General features: G+C 36.4%; 1 non-coding gene across 1 annotated transcript; it reads right to left on the reverse strand.

Moving 5' to 3' along the window:
• Window positions 1-10,906: 10,906 nt before the first annotated feature.
• Window positions 10,907-11,012, reverse strand: LOC142170055 (small nucleolar RNA R71). Its single transcript, XR_012699670.1, has one exon. It is a non-coding gene; the product is annotated as a small nucleolar RNA R71 (small nucleolar RNA).
• Window positions 11,013-20,684: the final 9,672 nt, after the last annotated feature.

The raw sequence follows: 20,684 nt of genomic DNA on the forward strand, positions 1-20,684 counted from the left end.
AGACCCCGATTAAGTCCGTATTATCTTATTGTACTTGTTGGTATATTCGTACGGGGTCCCAAGTACCCCGAGAGTGATACAGATTGAAATCGGATCAAGAACCGGACTTAAGCAAAATCTGTATTTTTCCTTCTGTTGCAATCGCACCTGCGGATTTTTGCCCGCAGGTGCGAGCTCGCAGAAGCGAGCCTTCCATCGCAGATGCGCCCAGGTGTGTCCAGACTTCAATCGCAGAAGCGGGCAGCTTCTTGCAGAAGCATGTCGGCAGATGCGCACCAAATCACGCAGATGCGGGAGTGGGCTGGCCTAGGGTCTTCGCAGGTGCGGCCATTTTGCGCAGAAACGGATGTCGCAGGTGCGACAGGAGTGTCCACAGATGCGGAACTTCACATGGCTTCGTAAAATAGAGCTTTGTCTCGCAAATGCGAGTCCGTAAATGCGGAACTTTTATCCGCAGATGTGAAAATGACTAGGCAGAGCCCTTAAATTCGGAAGTCGACATTTTTACTCATTTTTGAGTTTCAAGTCTCGGATTTGGGCGATTTCAAGTGGGATTTTCACGACTTTGAATTGGGTAAGTGTTCTTTAACCAAAAGTGATTATATTTCACAAATCCATGTCTATATTCATCATTTATTTCGGATTTAGATGGAAGAAATCAGATTTTTATAAAATCTTTCAAAAACGAAAAGTTAAGATTTGAACGTCCATTTGATATCGGAATTGGAGAATTTTTATATGGTTGAACTCGTATCAGAACGAGTGTTTGGATTTCACAAATTTTTTCGGGATTTGAGACGTGGATCCCACTGTCGAATATTTAAATAAATTTTGAATTTTTATCCGGAAATTTTATAAATTCATATGGAATTAATTCCTATGGTTAGAATTGAATATATCGAATTGTTTGTGAATATATTTGAAGCTTTTGGAAATAAATTTAAAAGAAAAAGTTGTGGTCGAGTAATTGATTGAAATTTGCAAAGCGAGATAAGTGTCGTGGTTAATCTTGACTTGAGGGAATAGAATCCTTAAATTATTTGTTATGTGAATTGCATGTGAACGACGTATAGACTAGGTGACGAGTGTCTATACGTCGTCAAATTAATTGTTTGCCTGCTTACTTGAAAAATCATAAATTATTTTAAATCATGAATTAATTATTATAATAATTATTTCTCTCCTATTCTTTGTCAAATATTAATTCTTGAATTCCTTCATTAATTGCTACATGCTATTTGAATTATGTGCCTTAATTGTTATTTGATATTTAGGCTATTAAATATTAAACTACATATTTTCTCTCTGATTTTCATAATAATTTGATATTTGCCTTTGTTTGTTTCATAATTAAATCATAATTATTGTATGTTTGTTATCTTATAATTTTATAGTAATTGTTGTATTTATTGGGAAAATTTCTTCTATAAGAATTGGTAAATGAATATGTTGGAGGAGCGGGTTGCACGCCGCAACAGAATTAATTATAATGAATATATTAGAGGATCGGGTTGCACGCCGCAACAGACTTATTAAAAGTCCATATTGGAGGATCGGGTTGCACGCCGCAACAGACTTATTTAAAAGTCGACATACATATATATATTGGGGGATCAAGTTGCACGCCGCAATAGACTTGATTAAAATGAATATATTGGAGGGGCGGGTTGCACGTCGCAACAGAATTGAATGTGAATATATTGTGAGAGCAGGTTGCACGCTGCAACAGAATTGATGGAAATGACAATTGGTTATAACTGCTGAGTTGGCTTTTATTATTATAAATGAATTACCTGATTTATTTCTATTAATGTTGTTGTTACTAATATTGCGTACAAGTAATGTAAGTGACCCGCCTTAGGCTCGTCACTACTTCGTCGAGGTTAGGCTCAGCACTTACCAGTATATGGGGTCGGTTATACGGATACTACACTCTGCACTTCTTGTGCAGATTTTGGAGTTGGTCCCAGTGGCGTACCATAGACTTGCTCAGATTTCAGCTACCAGAGGAGACTTGAGGTATATCTGCATAAGCGTCCGCAGTTCTGAAGTCCCCGTCTATTTTACTTTAGCTGTGTGCTTATTTTCAGACAGCTTTATTTTATTTAGACCTTTATTTGTATTTATTCTAGAAGCTCGTGCACTTGTGACACCAATTCTAGGATGGTGTTTAGACACCGTTATTTTTATGGATTATTTTACTATATTTCAAACTTTGCTTCCGCTTTTGTTTCCTTGATTATTAATAATTTAAAAATTGGTTAATATTATTCTAACGTTGGCTTGCCTAGCAAGTGAAATGCTAGGCGTCATCACGGTCCAAACGAGGGATTTTCGAGTAGTGACAAAAAGAGAACCAATGATTAACGAAATACTATTACTCTATTAGTAGAGCATGGAGAATAAATTGGAGAGATCTGTTTTGTGACCCGTTACCGTTTACAAATCTTCTTGGTTATATGTCCCTTTTTATAGGAGATGTGTAAGAAGTATCACAAGAAATTAGTAAATAAAACATGGAAGTATTAGATCTTTGTATCAATTGTAAGGTTATTTTCTTGTATTTAAATTGTAAAAGGGTCATTGAAACTCTTTGTAGGGTCATAAGATGAATGAAGGATTGAGAACTTCCCTGCATCTCTCTTAATTATAGCTATCATGGTGATTATGTTGTATCTTCTGTGAAACTGAATCTGAGACTGTCAACTTGCAAATTCTTCATGTTTAAACTGGGGAATTCCTAGTTCAAACAGTTTTGTGGCTCCAAAATTTTTTAAAAATTTTCTCTTGTATTATCTATCTATCTATCTATAATATTATAAAAATACGAATATTTAATACTAAATATTGAACGATTAAAATATCCCCGTAACATTGATCGATTTTAATGCCCTTAAATATTTATACTTCCTCTGTTTCAATTTTTGTGAATCTATTTCGTGTCAAAAAGAATGACCACTTTCCTTATTTGGAAACAATTTACCTTTATACAATGATATATAGTCACACAAAATATATGTGCCTCATTTTACGTCACAAATTCAAAAGTCTTCTCTCTTTTCTTAAACTTTGTGCCCAGTCAAATGGGTTCACATAAATTAAAACGGATGGAGTATAATTTAAGGATGTAATTGTAAATTATCCCAGGGCATCTAACCCTTGTCTTACACGGCTGAAGACCAAGGAATATTTCTTATTAATTCACTTGGTGATAGAAATTGTGTAGTTTGAGAACGGTAAGGAACTACTAAGTTATAATATAATTAGATCAATCGTCAATCGTCACTATATTTATATAAATTTGCGAATATATGAAGGTTGAATAAATTATTAACTTTTGTGCTATATAATTTGATGGAACAAAAGATGTTGATTTCGTCGGACTTCTTAGGGACCATGTTCTCTATGCAACTTCTCATTAAAGAGAATATGGTCCCTAAGAAGTCCGAGGAAATCCACATCTTTTGTTCCATCAAATTATATAGCACAAAAGTTAATAATTTTTTCAACATTCATATATTTGTAGATTTATATAAATATAGTGACGATTGCATCCTCGTTGGTGATCATGCATGTTGTTTCCACTTTCTTTTCTTTCTTTTTTTGTTTCGACTACCTTTGATCTATTATTATTTAGTTTTTAGGCGTTGGTCTTTTCTATAATGCAGATAGACCCATGGACGTTCTTGCAACTATGTCAAGCAGCACACATTCTTGGAATGTTGGAGTATAAAATTGAAAAGTATTTTTGTTTCTTTTGGAGAAATTAAGGTACATTAAGGAATTAATGTTTTATGTTATTGTACAGTTTTTATCTTTAATAGGAAAAAAAGGTACGAAAGGGAATTCTTAACTTTTTGGAAATCAACGTAGAAAAACAGAATTGATTTGTAATTTTTGGTTTCTCTCTTACTTTTAATGATATGTTGATTATGTTTAGTTTCTTATGTATTAGATACCACCCGAAGGTGGTTTTCTTTGCTTTTGTTCTTTTGGTTTTATCTATTTAATCTTTTGTTTAGTTCTTTTCTAAATGGTTATTAATATTATGTTGTCTTTGTGTAGGTCCGCGCTTCGGTTATAAGATTTTGACGCTTGGGTTAACTCCGGGTATGAATAATGAATATTATAAAAATAGCTATATTGTTTTAATCGCATGTTATGTTTTTCATATAAAATACTCAATAAATGTATTTTAAACTTTCCATTGCTCAAAGACCTTGCGCACTTAACAAGGCTAAAAGTATATTCTATATGACTATTTGTCTGTCCTTAGGTTTCTGTCCAAATCATGAATTTCTTCGTTAATTCAAATTTCTCTTTTATAGTGTAAATTTGCTTGAGTTCATGTCTCTAAATCATCAGGTATGGATCAATCCTTATACGTGTGTCTGATACTGTCTGAATGATAAAATTTTATAAACTACCATGCATAAGAATTATGACATGTATGCGCTTTGTAATAATTGACACTGTGCAATACAACAATAAAAAAAAGTAATGTCATGGAAGGTAAGAATGATTATCTCTACTTTCTTCTTTATTAATATATCTTAATCTAAAAAAAATATGACTTTGATGTATCTGAACTGTTAAATATTATAATTACATGGCGTGGCCATACGTTTTGTATATACTTGTTCTGTTATTATGTGTGGTTGGATTATTTAAATGATTTTACACTTTTTAGCATAACTTTCAGAATGTTTAGTTCCATTATTCTTAGATTATTATTAAAACTTGGGAAAAGGTCCAAAATGACTTTGTGGTATTCGAAATGGATCAATTATAACTCCCGTTTAAATTTGAATCCAAAAATAATCCTGCCGTTATAAAATGGGTCTAATAATGCCCTTGTGTTATTCAAAATGGATCAATAATACCATAGAATTTTATTTTTTTTTAAATACTTTTAAAAACTGAAAAATATATATTCTGTAAAAACTAGAAAAAGAAAGGTATTTGCAAAATATATATTTTTAAGTCTTTTCAGTTTTTTTAAAGTATTTGTTTTGTAAAAACTAGAAAAAAAAATATTTAAAAAACTAGAAATTTATTTTAAAAAAACTGACATATAACTGTAAATGAATATTTAAAAACCGACTAAATCTATAACTGTACCGATAATTATGGTAGATTTTTTATTTTATAAAAATAAACCGAAAAAATATTGAACCGTCAAATTGAAAAAAAAAAGATTTTGCAAAATATTTTTATTTTTTTAAAACTAATGCATATGTAGTCCACTGCTTTAGGAGAGTTTTTTTTTTCCAGTTTTTTTTAAAAAAATTTTTCCAGTTTTTACAAAACAAATACTTTAAAAAAAAATTAAAAAGACTTAAAAATATATATTTTGTAAATTCCTTTCTTTTTCTAGTTTTTAGAGAATATATATTTTTCAGTTTTTAAAAGTATTTTTTAAAAAAATAAATTCCAGGGCATTATTGATCCATTTTGAATAACACAAGGGCATTATTAGACCCATTTTATAACGGCAGAATCATTTTTGGATTCAAATTTAAACGGGGGTTATAATTGATCCATTTCGAATACCACAAGATCATTTTTGGGCCTTTTCCCTTAAAACTTTATTACTGACGGTCCTATTTGTATTAGAACTCCAATGCCAAAGCCACGGCTTAAATGTTTGTTTACATAAAGGTTTTGCCTAAAGTTTAAAAGAAATTACCTTTCAGCTTACTTACGTTCTATATATTGGTGTTGGCATAAAGGAGTTACTTTAGTTTTTTTTCTGTCTGATAACCAGCAGCAATGGATTTTGTTCTAATTTGTCGAATTAACTGAAGGCAAGAAATAATTAGGCTTGCAGAGGTTGATGAAAATCAGGAAGATGAAGAGTGGATCACTGGACGCCATCTATTGTTTGTTCGTTGAGAGATAAACGTGTACATGTTAAATAGTTAATTGGTATCTGATAATTGTGAAGCTCCAAAAGAAAAGTATCCAGCAAGGGTTCTTTCTTAAGAGGTATGAGATATTTGGGTGAAAAGTTCTATCGTTTACACACACAAAGCAAATTGTAAACATGTGTAGGGAGTTGTATGGACATTATAGTTCTTTTGGTTTTATGATCCGATAAGAGACATCGGTTTATACTATTAGAAACTAAAGCAAGTCTTTCAATATTACACTTAAAATTCTTCTTGAGTTATTCTAGAATACAGTCAATATTCATAACAAATTTTAATTCTAGCAGTAACTTTTCGTGCTCTTTATTAGTTTCTATTTTAAAGATCAAACAAGTGTATTCATAATATGAATGAGAGTATAAAATTACATGTATCATTTTTTTTTCTACAAAGATAACTATTGACACGGAATATATGTGCAATGCATGTTTGGTTCCCATTGACGAAACTATTACATTTTTTTCCACGTTGATGGCTTTATTCGGTTCTTGTATATAATTTTCCCGTAAATTTAACGTATTGTTCCTTCATATAACTGATAGACTAAAGATTTACATGCAACGCACGTATATAGAAACTAGTATTATATTAAAAGTGAGAAGGCCTTAAGTTAAAAGTTAAATTACTCATTTGCCCTTTTAAATTACTCTCTGCATAGGACTGTAGGAGTATAAAAAGATAATAGGAGTACTACCAATAGAGTTTCAATGAATTCTTGCAAGGTATCCGTTCTAATTCTGTCATTGTTTGTTAACAGACCATTTCTACTTTTACTGCAAGTCAATCTCCTCGCTCAGTTTCTCTCATCTCTAATGTGGTCATTTGAAATATTAATTTTGCAAAATTACATTTATTCAATTATTTATTTAATGTTATGACAGAGCAAATGTCTGCAAACGTGTCAAATGACATAATTTTTCGGGCTCAAATGATGTTCTTTCTCGCCGTTGCTTGGAGAGATTGGAGCAATTTGACGAAAATAAATACAAGTTTCTTACTGAACTTATAATTTATTTTTATATTAATATTTATCATTTGTTATTTATGAAATTTATTTTGTACTAGTGTTATGATAGATATTTATTATGTTATGATTTTGAAATATTAATTTGCAGGCATGTGATGACTGGAAATAATATATGTTTTAAAATTAATTTCATTTTTCCAATTCTGCCAAATAAAATTGATTAACTAATACATAATTTGTAAGCATACATAAAGTATTATAGATGATTATTGTCAAGGTTGAAAGATATAAATTAAGCTTAAATTATTATTTAAAAGTATTCTTTAGATCATGAGAAAACTACAATACAATTATTTTTTCTTTCTCTTTCAATTCAAGTGACTCTTACTTTTTCAAAACAATGCACATTTCTCCTTATTTCATTAGTTCCACTCAAAAGCCAAACCAATCATCCCATACTTCAACTTTTACAAAGTTCATAGCAAATTTAAGTACTCGTGAGAGGTACAAGGTTCAAATAGATGGTCAATTCAAACAAATGGGTAGGGCTAGCAATGTGGTTTCCAAAGAAACAAGATTACAGGCTCAACGGGGTTAACTAAGATATATAACAATTAGGTAGGTAATAACATATAATTGGCTCAATAAAGAAACACCTAGATCATTTTCAAGACTGAACAAAACTACCATTTCGCATTGCAAACACACGGGGCAAGTTCTAGACATCAAATGCAATGCAAAGAATACACAAAATCTTACACCCACATGGCACATAACTCACTCACGATTGGATCATCAAGACACTCTAGTCAAAGCAGTAAAGCAAAGTTAAGATCATACAATTTAAGGTACTTATACAAGAGTCAAAAACTGAGCCTGAGCATCAAAACTAAAGCACTCACTATTCTCAAGGCATAATAAAGTCAAGAGTTATTGCTTCCAATTCAAATCATAGAACAAGGTTTCCTACTCCTAACAAAAATTTAAAACTAACTACACCCGGTTCAAATAAAACCATTGAAAAAGAACCGCGATACAAAAAAAAACCAAGGGGAAATTATTACACTACCTAACAAAATAAAATCTTTTTTTCCTTTTCTTTCGACTTTAATCCCTCAAGAAACCCGTAGAATAATATCCGTCGTCGGAAAAGTCGAAAATTTTAAATTTTTATGGTTTTTCTCATTTTTCTATCTAACTACTAAAATAACAAAACTAAGTTACTAACACAGATACATAAAACATACAAATTTTCCCCAAAATTTAACGAGAACAAAACACACTTAAATATGCTCGCTAGTCGAATATAGTATAATATAATATCGTATTCACAGGGATTGGAGTTAAATAGTATTATCGTAGTTTGTAGATATATTGCTATCCAAGATGATCAATAGTTGAGAATTATGTGAATTAAACTAAAATTAACTAAGAATTTAGAACTAATTGACTATGACAATCGCAACAAAAGTAAGCAAGGAATATATCAATGGGAGAAAATAGGGGTTGATTGGATAGGTGCAAAATAATTGGTCAAGATTTAACTCTAATTAATTCACTTCTAATGTTCAAGTGAGTCTCTCTAATTCACTCAATTATTAATTCAAACGTTTAGTAGAAACACCTCTCTCGATTAAGTCTCAACCTCACAATGTAAACCAATTTAAGCTCGGTGAAGATATGCAAGAGTTCATAGTGGATTGGTCTTTAGGAGAACCTCTCTCTATCATCCTCCTAACTAGGTTTAATCAACAATTCAACTAGCCTATTTCGATTACTAAGAATAATTAATGAATTAACCAACAAAATAATGCAAGGATATCACATGTTATGTCTCTCTCGATTACATAAACATGTGAATATAGATGCAACTATATAAAACATCCAAAATGATTCAATACATAAAACCTAGAGTTAATATCCATAAACAAATATCAATAAACCAAATCCATCAATCCCTAAAGAAAATTACTCCATAGATATGGAGTAATTCATCACTAATATAAAAAAAATCATAAAACGATCCAAACTCTTGTCTTGAGTGAGGATTGAATGATGAATACCTTGTTCTTTTGCTTCTCCACCTTCTCTCTATCCTCCTTAGGTCTTAGATGTGTCCCCAGTCCCAAAAATAACATTTTTCCGTGTATTTATGCTAAGTAGGGTAGGGGCCGGATGAAAATACCTTTTCCTACGTGAATTTGGAAAATACTCTGTCAATAATATACAGGCACGTCGCATGGGGCAACGCGCCAGGCACCGTAGCTGTGGAAGTTTCTCAGAGTAAATATTTTTCGCTCGTTTTTTGATATCCAGGATCGGTTCTTGACCCCCCGAACGTGATCTCGGCTTAATACCTTGGGCTTTTACTCAGACTTCAAAGCTCCAAATCACTCAGATTAGCTCCATAACATTTACATAGTTCGGAATTCTCCTACAAGGCATAAAATACACAATTAGTGTGAAACATTGGTGATTAAAGCTCAAACTCTATTAAAGTGCAGTAAATTAGAGTGTAATAAGCGAATAAAACAAGCAATTATAGCCTACCATCAAATACGCACGAGGAACATCTGGGAGCAAGGATATCTTAGTTTTCTTCATCTTTTCTTAGTATTCTCAATTATTCAACCTTTGTGAATTTGTTTTGATATTATCATGGGTGGCTAAAATCAATAGTTCTAGGGTTGTGATTTAGCCATGAATACTGTTGTTTAAAGTTGACTTAACCTTGATTACAATTCACTAGTATATGGTTGTTTCTTTAATTCTGTGATTAATTATTTAATTATCTGGCTAACAGTTAGGTTCGATTTACTATCTATGCTATGATTGGGAAAGCTACGTCTAGATTAGAGAAGAATTAAAGAGAGCATGATCTTAGCTCTGAGTGGGAGGTGGATTTGTGGTTAGGATAGGAATATACCTAGTCACCATGCTTAATTAAATATCATAATTTTAATGCATTCTTAGTAGATTGTTTTCATAGGAATATAGGCGTTAATCTATTTTGAATAGGCGAGTAGTAATTCGGGAGAATACTACGAGAGCAATTGTTCGATTAATTAGCAACCATGAGTAAATTGTATAAAAGGGAGAGTTAATTAGAACACAATAGGATTGGTGAATCGATCACAACCCTGGAATATTTGTCTCTACTAAATACACAATAACTATTTTGTTGCTTGATAAATTAGTTACTTGTTAGAATTATTGCTTAGAATAATCGCACTTTTGAATTTTGATTTACTCGAATGAATAATAATCTTGGTGAAACTAGTGGGTAGTTGACACTTGTCTATGGGGATTCCACACTCGATTTATCACTTTATTACTTGTATGACCACGTATACTTGGGTGTGCATTTTGGAGCAACAAGTTTTTGGTGTCGTTGTCGGGGACTTGAATATTGACTATTTTCTAGTTTTTACTTTAGTTGTTTATTTCGTCAAGTCTAATGTTTCTTATTGGTTGCTCTGCTCTCAGGAACTTTGATTGAATGCGAAAGGTCAGAAGCTAGGATAGACTTCAAGGCTTTGACCCCGAACCTGAGAAAATATTTCACAGGAGGTTGCGGGAAGTAAGGGACACAGATAATCTTCAGGCACTTGTTCAATTTCCTGTGGACATGGCAGAGGAGCAACAAATGACTGTTTAGGAGGTGGCGATGTCCAGCATTGCTAATGTCACCTCCAGCATTATGAAGCGCAGAATTGTTGGGCACTTTAAGCTGAAACAGAGCATGATTCAGCTACCACATGAGAATGGGCAATTTATGGGTCTTCTACATGAGGATCCAAAATAACACATCCTGAACTTCTTGGAGATTAGTGATATTTATATCACTAACGGAGTCACTCCAGAATATGTGAGGCTCACACTATTCCTGTTTTCTTTGTTGGGTGAAGCAAAGCGGTGGTTGAAGGCGGAACCAGCTAACTCTATTACATCATGGAATGAACTGGCGAGGAAATATTTGGCATGATTCTTTCCTTCAGGCAAAACTGCAAAGAGCATAAGTGAGATAGTCTCCTTCAAACAGAAGTTGGGGGATCTTTATATTCAGCTTGGGAAAGGTTCAAGGGGCTACTCAGAGATTGTCCTCATCATAACCAGACAAATGAAGTGTTAGCTCACACATTCATAGAATGTCTCTATCTAGAGACAAAAATTGTGGTGGATGTTGCTGCAGGAGGTCAAGTATTAGAGAAAAGATTTGATGAAATTTATGCCTTATTGAACAAATTCTCCAAAAGCAACCCTGATTGGCAAGGAGAGATGGGCAGAAACACAGTGCAAAAATCTGCAGGGATTCTCGAGTTAGATATTGTCTCTGCATTATCAGTGCAGGTTTCTGCATTGGCCAACTAAGTCAATACGATGACCTTGGTTATTAACAAGCAACAAGCTCAGCCAGTGCAACAGTTTCAGTTATTTTGTGAAGTATATGGAGAGAGTCACACGAGCAATTTATGCCCAGCGAATCCATAGTCTGTCTATTTTGTGGGTAATACAAATAGGGGCCAGACAAACTAGTATGGGAACATATACAATTCTAACTAGAGGAACCACCCAAACTTCTCTTGGGGTGGAAACCAAGGTGCTCAAAATCAGTACTAGACACAAGCTCCTCAACAGCAATATAGAACACCATAGGCTGAACAACCTACAAACCCGACGTGTCACATTGAGGAGATGCTAAAGAAATTGACAGCTGATCAGCAGGCCCACGTAGCAGCTCACTCGGCAGCTATTCGAAATTTGGAGAGACAAATGGGGCAACTTGCCAGTGCCCAAAATACTCGACCAGTTGGAGCCCTTCCAAGCGACACTGAGGCTAATCCTAAGGCGTCCGTTAATGTTGTTTCATTGAGGAATAGGATATAGTTAGAAGAAGTCCCATCGAAAAATAGAATGCAAGTGAACTTTAATGGGAAATCATCCACCATAGAAGCAGAATCAGAAAAAATGAAGGAGTCAGAAAATCCAACTGAAGAGGCGGTGGCTAAGAAACCCCCACCATTAGTTGCGAGGCCACCTCCTCTGTTCCCTCCGATATTGCAAAAAGTGAAGGATAATGCTGCTTACAAAAGTTTTCTTGATATTTTGAAGCATGTAAAAATCAATATTCCGCTGGTAGACATCCTGCTAGAAGTACCCAAATATGCCAAATACATCAAAGACATAGTGAAAAATAAGAGGAGGTTGGCAGAGTTTGATACTGTAGCACTCACTGAAGAATGTAGCTCAATAATTCAAAGCATGCTACCTCAAAAATTGAAGGATCCAGGTAGTTTCACTATCCAAATCTCGATTGGTAATCACGCAATCGGGCGATCTTTGTGTGATCTTGGGGCGAGCATAAATTTGATGTCGCTATCTGTGTTCATACAGTTAGGGTTGGGTGAGACGTGATCACGTCCAAAGCACACTTCAAAAGAAGTATGAAACAGTTGTATGCAATAATAGAAACCCAACTAAGAGTCGGTATCGAATCCACAGGGAGCTAAGATGGGAGTTAGGGGTATATATTTCGACTTGAGCAATTGGATTTTCTAGATTGCACTTCCACACAAAGATATATTTTCTATTTCTAATTTTACTCTAATGATTGCAAAATAAAGGAAGAGGACTAGAGAAAATTGTTTTAAAGGTTTTTTTCAAATGGATGAAAAGCCTAGGGTTGTGACCATGACCAAGGTGTTTGCCTAATGGGATAAAGACTTTAATGCTTGTTTCATTGATTGGGGTGTATATAGCTATCAACTCTAATTTACCCACTCAATACCTCTCGATTAGAGAGTGGTTTTGTCCAATTTGGCTTTCTCAAGACCAAATGGGTATCACACTAAACAGTTGATAAGATCTCAAGTCGGGTTATTACTATCTCTAGGTTGAACCCTTTAATTGGGTTAATCAATCTCTTAATTGACCCAATTTCTTGTTAGCTAAGTTATCCTAGACTCTTTTTCGAGTAGAGACTAAGTCAAATAGGCATGAACTAATATTTGCAACCATTAATTCTACAATTAAAGCATGAACTAAGCTAAATAATAAACAACCAATCATAAATAAGCACTAAATTAGATACCGATAAGGTTAGGGTTAGGTCACAACCCTAGTAAACGTTTAGCTACTCATAATGGATTTTGAAGAAAATAAGAAAAACTAATTAGACTAATAATTGAAGCTAAAAATGATTAAATCTATTGTAAATACACCAAAGCAAAGTAAAACTTCCTAAAATAGTAAATAAAAATGGCTACAGCAACTTCAGAGGTTCAAATTTGACCTAATTTTATGAAACTCGTCTATTTATACAAGGCTGAAAATCTCGGACAAAAATGCGCCTCGGGAGCTTCTCCGGCTGCACAATTCCATATGCGATCCGCAGATTTCTTCATCTGGCAGGAGCTGGAGTTCTGCGGCCGGACATTTCTAGACAGCGGTCGCAAGGCAACTCTTCTGTGATCCGCAGATTTCACACTGCGGCCACAAGGCACTCTTCTGCGGCCGCACAATTCTTGTGCGGTCCGCAATTTAATGAGGCTCTAGACTTGGTCTTTTTGCATACTTTATTATCTTCGACTCTTAGCCCAGCATTGCGGCCGCACAATTCATATGCAGTCCGCAATTTACGCAAATATCTTCTACATTTTTCTTCTTTGTTTGCAGCCGCAGATGGAATTCTGTGGTCCGCAATTTCTTCTGCGGACCTGACATTTGTGCTTCCGCGGCCTTTATTGCCTTGTTCTTCAGACTACTCCTTTTTGAGTCGAGCTTCATCTCATGAGACCAACTTCCAGCTTTCCTGTAATTTTGCGTAATTTTAATAGTTTTGGGAACACAATTTAATGCTTTTAGACTGAAACAAAAGCTAAAAAGAACTAATAAGCAGTCAAAATCCCCACTTATGAACTCTCCCAAACTTAAGTCTTTGCTTGTCCTCAAGCAAATAAATTAGTTCCCACTTTCAAAAGTTAAAGGTCATTTCAGCGAGTCGAAGGTGAGCCATCCACGCATCAGTTGGGACCAACAATTACCCACACTACTCATGTATTATCAACAAGGAGACAAGTTAAATATTTATGCACATATAGTTCTAATGTGACATTTGAGCTTCAAAAATTGATTTCACTCATCAAGGACTACTGCTCTATCATATAGGTCATGGTGGACTCCAAACGCTTCCTCCTTTACTTTCCATTTTCTTGACTCACTTAATAAATTTAGAACTCAATCCAAAGATTTATGAAAGGTTCACTCATCTCTCTCAAGAGAATGTTGCAAGTACGGCTTCAAGTACCATAGGCTTGCCCCACATGTAGATCGTCACTAATGTAAGCTCACTCGGCTTGAAATAAAGTAGGGCTTCTTTTGGGATATAATGAAGGCTTATGGATTAGGGTTGGATACAATATGGGTGAGTGGTTACACCTTTCCTTAAGCACTCCATTTTTCATTTCTCGGCTCACACTTTGCCAATTCTTTGAGGCACTTTCTTTTCCTTGGGGAACTAGAGATACTTAACATCATTATTTCTTGATCATTACATTCATTTTCTCCCTCTTTGATTTCTCTATGTTTGGGATCATTACCTCTCTTTGAATCCCTTCAACTCTTCCACTTATTCACTTTTTTGCATTTTTCTTTTTGTTCTTTTCTTTTCTTTGCCTTTCCTTCTCATCATTTCTTTTCTCTTTTTGTACCTTAATACCTTTTTCAAGTTCCTCATCTCTCCCCCCAAACTTAAGTTTTTAGCCATTTGATTCACAAGAGTGTTAAGGAAAGCTCGGGGTGCCAAGAGAAGGTCGAGATGAAATGGGTAAAGGCTTGTAACATGGTTGTCAAATGAGAAAGGCTCGAGGCTCAAAGGGGTTGACTAGGGATAACAACATTGGTAGGCAATAGAAAACTCAAACGGGCTAAGGAATACCTACAATCACTTCTCAAGCCAAGCATCTCACCCCTCACGAAACTAGATTGTTAAAGAGGATAGAGTCGAGGTCCCACGACGACCACATTCAAGATTGAAAATCACTACGGTTCAATTAAACCACTTGATGGTTTCCAAAGTCAACACAAGAGTCACAAAGTCACTAACTAGAGCTGTTTTTCTCAAAAATCTGGTTTCTAACCATAAGCACGTAGTTAAGTGTGTTAGTACCAATTGAAGAATGTTTGAATCTTATAGCATGACTTAATTAGGTCTTTTTATTCATTGCTACTACTATTATTACCTAAACACCAAAAACGGACTCATTCCCTTAAGAAGGTTGTCACTCTATCCATCGTTGGGATGAGTTACCCGGTTCACACAAGAACTACCTTTGGAAAGAATCATGGCATTAAGAATACCAAGGGCTTATTATCTACTAGAACATAAAAATAAGCTACTAAATCAAACAAAGAAGCTACTAACTCAAACTAAGAACTCACAAAGAAACAAAAATAAAGAAGCTAATTAACAAAAACTACTAAATATACATAATGAGAGAAAAAAAGAGAATATATACAGAATAAAAAAGAGAAAGAAAATAATATCAAGTTATTACAGGCCAAATGTCTCAGAATGTACCAAATATCATCACAATAAACTACACCCCCTTAATAAATATAAGCATTGTCCCAAATAATATCTATGTCCCTAGCAATGTCACCTCCCTCAGTCTCATCCAACTTAATCTCATCATCCTCAACTCTGGGTGTGACTGGGTTGGTGAACATCTAACGCACTGCCTCGGCAGTGTCGGCAGTAGAGTCTGGCTCCTCAGACTGGCCAGTTAGTGCTACCGAGGCTGATGGTGCTACAGGATCTGGGTCTGAAGGGTGTGGGTCGATCAACATGTCAAAAGGGATATCTCCAAATACAGCAAGCTTGGCCACCTGTCTCTGGAGCTTGTCCATTGACTTCTTGCTGGCTTGGGACTTTCTCATTTTCTTTACTTCTTTTCTTAGATCTTTGATCACTAACACATGTTGTACCAAGGTAGCCATGATGGTGTTCTGGTTCTCTAGGATATTCTTTAATTTCTCCTAACCTGTCGGAGGAAACTAAGGTACATGAACAGTAAAATGTGCTACAACAGCACTGGATAAGCCAAATAGCTTTGCAGTTGCTATCTGCATCCAGTTGTTGAGGCTCGCCAATATTTGGGAGACTCGCAGCACAGAAAGTGAAGCAGTAAGCATGCGCACCGGCTTCAAAGCTGAAGTGGAAACTGTGACAGGAGCTGCAGAAGGGGTTGTGGATGATGGAGGAGGCATAGCTGCAGCACTAGAGGAAGGCTCGGCCGAAGTGGATGGAACATCAACTGCCTCTGCAACTACCACAGCTGGATCATCAGACTGGCCTGTGATGGTAGACAGCTGACCTTTTCTCTTTGGGTTGTTCACATCCATAAGTGAGTACCATGAGAAAGGCTTCTTCGTCCTCACCTTTGTATCAAAATCCCTTGGTTCCACTCCCGCATCCGTAAGATACTCTATAATGGTGTTGGGGTACGGGTAGGAAGAGTCAACCTGGCAGGCAATCCCTGATATGTTGGCCAACATTACTGCACCCACATTGATAGGGTACCCGACCATAATAGAGGCAACTAAGACTGCCCAAGGAATCGGCAAGTGAGTCTCATTTTGACTCGAGTCCAGTCTAATGTAGATAAGTGATTGTCACCCTTTTGCTTCGTAGCTCAGTGTGCTCTGGTGGATAGGAACCCCACCGATGATCCATGGTGGTGGTGACCCTAGTGCAGCTAGAATCTCCGCTAACCAAGGACGAAATGCATCCCCAAGTGCACTCTTTCCAGATATTCTTTTGGCTCAACATCATCAAAGCCCAAGTATGTGTTCAGTGTGTGCTGGTCAAATCGCACTTTGAAGTTTATCACTTTTATCACCTTTGTCCCTATTTTGATATGTGCCACATTGGCGTAGAATTCCCAGACAAGGTATTCCTTAGCATCTACCACACTTTGGGTAATCCACCCTTTGCGTTCTTTAAACTGCCTCAGCACGGTCGGGTTGTACCTCTCTAAATTTGTCAATAAGAACTATCGCTCAAGTGTTAGCGACCTCGCCGACCACCAATTGCGAAAACTAGTGAAAGCTGCTAAGATGACGAATCGGTCCTCCCAAACATTTTTATTCTTTGTTCTTTCAATCCCAGCAGTAGTGGCATCTCCCTCTCTACCATCATCGGGGATGTCCTGAACTAATGTATCTAGTGCCTCAAGGACAGGTGTAGTGGATGGATCAGAAGCCTGACTAGCACTTTCTAAACACTTGGAAGTGCTATAAAATGAGGACGAATCGTCCCTCAGTTGAAATCTCCCTGATGACCTAGACTGTACTGTCTATTATTCCTAAACAAAAGTTGAGTTTCCCTCTGATACATCCCTAGACGGGGCATATGAACTCGTTTCGAAGAGATCTGCACCTCTTCTTCTCCCGAATGTTGTCTTTTTCTGATTTCTTACAGTTAGGCACTATGTAAATCTCTCTTGCCTCATCCCCGAGGAGGTTCACCCCTCTCTTTGGAAGTATCGCCTCTGCCTCTAGATTGAACCATTGTCTGTATCAAGCTAAGGTGGTTGTTAGATGCATTGCAATGTTAAGGCATACATAGGAGATAGGCAAGAATACACCAGAAAACATAGTGAGGGTCACAGACATAATATTCTTGCATGGTAAGGATCTGCGGTCCGCACAATTTTACTATGGTCGCAGATGAAGCCTTGCGGACCACATAATTTCGCATTGCGGCCACAGAAGTAAAGTACTGAAGTTGGTCTTTTTGCATACTCTCTAATCTTCGACTCTTAGCCTAGCTTTGTGGCCGCACAATTCATGTGTGGTCTGTAATTTTCGCAAATATCTGCTACATTTTCTTTCTTTGTTTGCGGTCGCAGATGAAATTCTGCGGTCCATAATTTCTTCTACGGCAGCAAAATTCCTTCTGCAGACCGCACATTTGTGCTTCCGCTGCCTTTATTGCCTTGTGCTTCGGACTACTTCTTTTTGAGTTGGGTTTCATCTCGGGAGACCAACTTCCAACATTCCTGTAATTTTGCATAATTTCATTAGTTTTGGGTACATAATTCAATGTTTTTAGATTGAAACAAAGCTAAAAGGCGCTAATAAGCAGTCAAAATACCCACTTATCAAGCCGCGCCCAACCACCGTGATTTTACAGTTGGTTGATCGCTCCCTTGCTCATCCTGAAGGAGTGATTGAAGATGTGTTAGTTCAATTGGGTTCTTTCATATTCCCTATTGATTTCATTATCGTGGACTATGAGTCTAATCAGGAAGTCCCATTTATTTTGGAGCGTCCATTCTTAGCTACGGGCCGAGCTATTATTGAAGTATGCGAAGGAAAGATGACGATGAGAGTGAGTGATCGAATGGAGATATTCAATGTGTATAAAGCACTCAGATTGCCAGCCCACTATGAAGAGCTATCCATGATTTCTGTAGTGGAAAGTAATGTGATGTCATTGGTGCCTTATATGAGCCCCGTAGATCCTCTTGAATGAGTTTTGATGGGGGATGAAGAAGAAACTGAAGATGAGATGATGGAAAAAATTGAGCAAGTACTTAACATGACTTGCAAATATGTCCATGGGCTTGGGAGATTCGAGGAGTTGGACAGACCTGTTACTCTGACCCCTCCTAAATCATATATTGAAGAAGCTCCAAAGCTAGAGCTCAAGCCTCTTCCAACACACCTGCGATATGCTTATTTGGGGAATTCTGAAACATTTCTAATGATTATCTCATCCATCTTGACCGATATGCAAGAAGAGAAGCTACTCAGAGTGCTTCGTGAGCATAAAAAAGCTATTGGGTGGATAATTATTGATATCAAAGGAATCAGTCCATCATTTTGCATGCATAAAATCTTTCTAGAAGGACACCACCCATGTGTTGAGCAACAAAGAAGATTAAATTCCATTATGAAAGAGGTCGTGGAGAAGGAAGTAATTAAGTGTCTTGATGCAGGTATCATCTTCCCTATTTTTGACAGCAACTGGGTGAGCCCAGTGCAATGTGTGCCTAAAAATGAGGGATGACTGTTTTAGAAAATGTGAAAAATGAGCTAATTACTTCACCATAATGGGGTGGAGAGTATGCATTTACTACAGAAGGCTCAACAAAGTAACCCGCAAGGATCACTTCCCACTTCCATTCATCGACTAGATATTGGAAAAATTGGCTGGGCATGAATATTATTGCTTCCTTGATGGTTATTCGAGGTATAACCAGATTTTTATATGCCCAAAGGATCAAGAGAAGACCACTTTCACATGTCCTTGTGGTACCTTTGCTTTCAAGCAAAATCCATTTGGTCTTTGTAATGCACCGACCACTTTCCAGAGGTGTATGATGGTCATTTTTACTGATATGGTGGAGAAATTTGTAGAAGTCTTCATGGATGATTTTTCAGTCTTTGGGTCTTCTTATGATGAGTGTTTGAAGAATTTAGGCAAGGTGTTGGCCCGATGTGAAGAAACACATTTAGTACTAAATTGGGAAAAATATCATTTTATGGTACAGGAAGGCATCGTGTTGGGCCATAGAGTGTCAATGAGTGGCATTGAAGTTGATAAGGCGAAGGTGGAGGCGGTTGAAAAATTACCTCCACCCATTTCTGTGAAGGGTGTCCGGAGTTTCTTGGGGCACGCGGGCTTCTATAGACACCTTATTAAAGATTTTTCAAAAATTGCTGCTCCTTTGTGTAGGTTACTTGAAAAGGATGTGACCTTCAATTTTGATGAAGCCTTCCTGGCGGCATTCGAGGAGCTCAAAAATAAGTTGGTGGTTACCCCCATTATCGTGGCACCGGGTTATTCCTCACCATTTGAACTTATGTGCGATGCAAGTGACCATGCTATTGAGGCAGTGCTAGGCCAAAGACAGGACAAGAAGTTGTACTCCATATACTATGTGAGTACGACTCTTGATGATGCACAACTAAATTACACCACCACTGAAAAGGAGTTGTTGGTCGTTGTGTGGGCCTTTGAGAAATTTCGTGAATACTTGGTGGGAACAAAATTTTTAGTCCATACAGATCATGCATCAATTAGGTATCTATTTACAAAAAACAATCCAATGCTAGATTGATGCGCTGGGTTTTGTTGTTGCAGGAATTTGATGTAGAAATACGAGATCGGAAGGGCACAGAAAACCAAGTAGTCGACCTTCTATCAAGGCTAGAAAATCATGAGCACGTAGAGGAAGGTGGACAAATTAAGGAGGCATTTCCTGATGAGACACTTTTTGCTATCACCCAAGACCCTCCCCCATGGTACACAGATTATATTAATTATATTGTGAGTAGGGTACTTCCTCCTAAAATTGTATCTGAGGCTAGGAAGAGCTTTTTACATGATGTAAACTTCTACTACTGGGATGAGCCATTCTTGTACAAACAGTGTGCTGATCAGTTGATGAGGAGGTGCATTCTAGAAAAGGATGTGGAATTAGTGTTGTATGATTGCCATGCCTCGCCTTATGGGGACCATTATGGAGGCGATAGGACAGCTACATACGTGCTACAATATGGATTCTTTTGGCCAACATTGTTCAAGGATGCCCGTTTATTTATTAAGAAGTGTGACCAGTGTCAAAGAACAGGAACAATCGCATAGAGGCATGACATGCCTTTAAATACCATCCTGGAGGTAGAGATTTTTTATGTGTGGGGGATAGACTTTATGGGAACGTTCCAATTTTCTAGAGGAAACAAATATATCTTTCTAGTGGTTGATTACATGTCAAAAT

This window comes from Nicotiana tabacum, chromosome 15, assembly GCF_000715075.1.
Source record: "Nicotiana tabacum cultivar K326 chromosome 15, ASM71507v2, whole genome shotgun sequence".
Lineage (NCBI taxonomy): Eukaryota > Viridiplantae > Streptophyta > Magnoliopsida > Solanales > Solanaceae > Nicotiana > Nicotiana tabacum.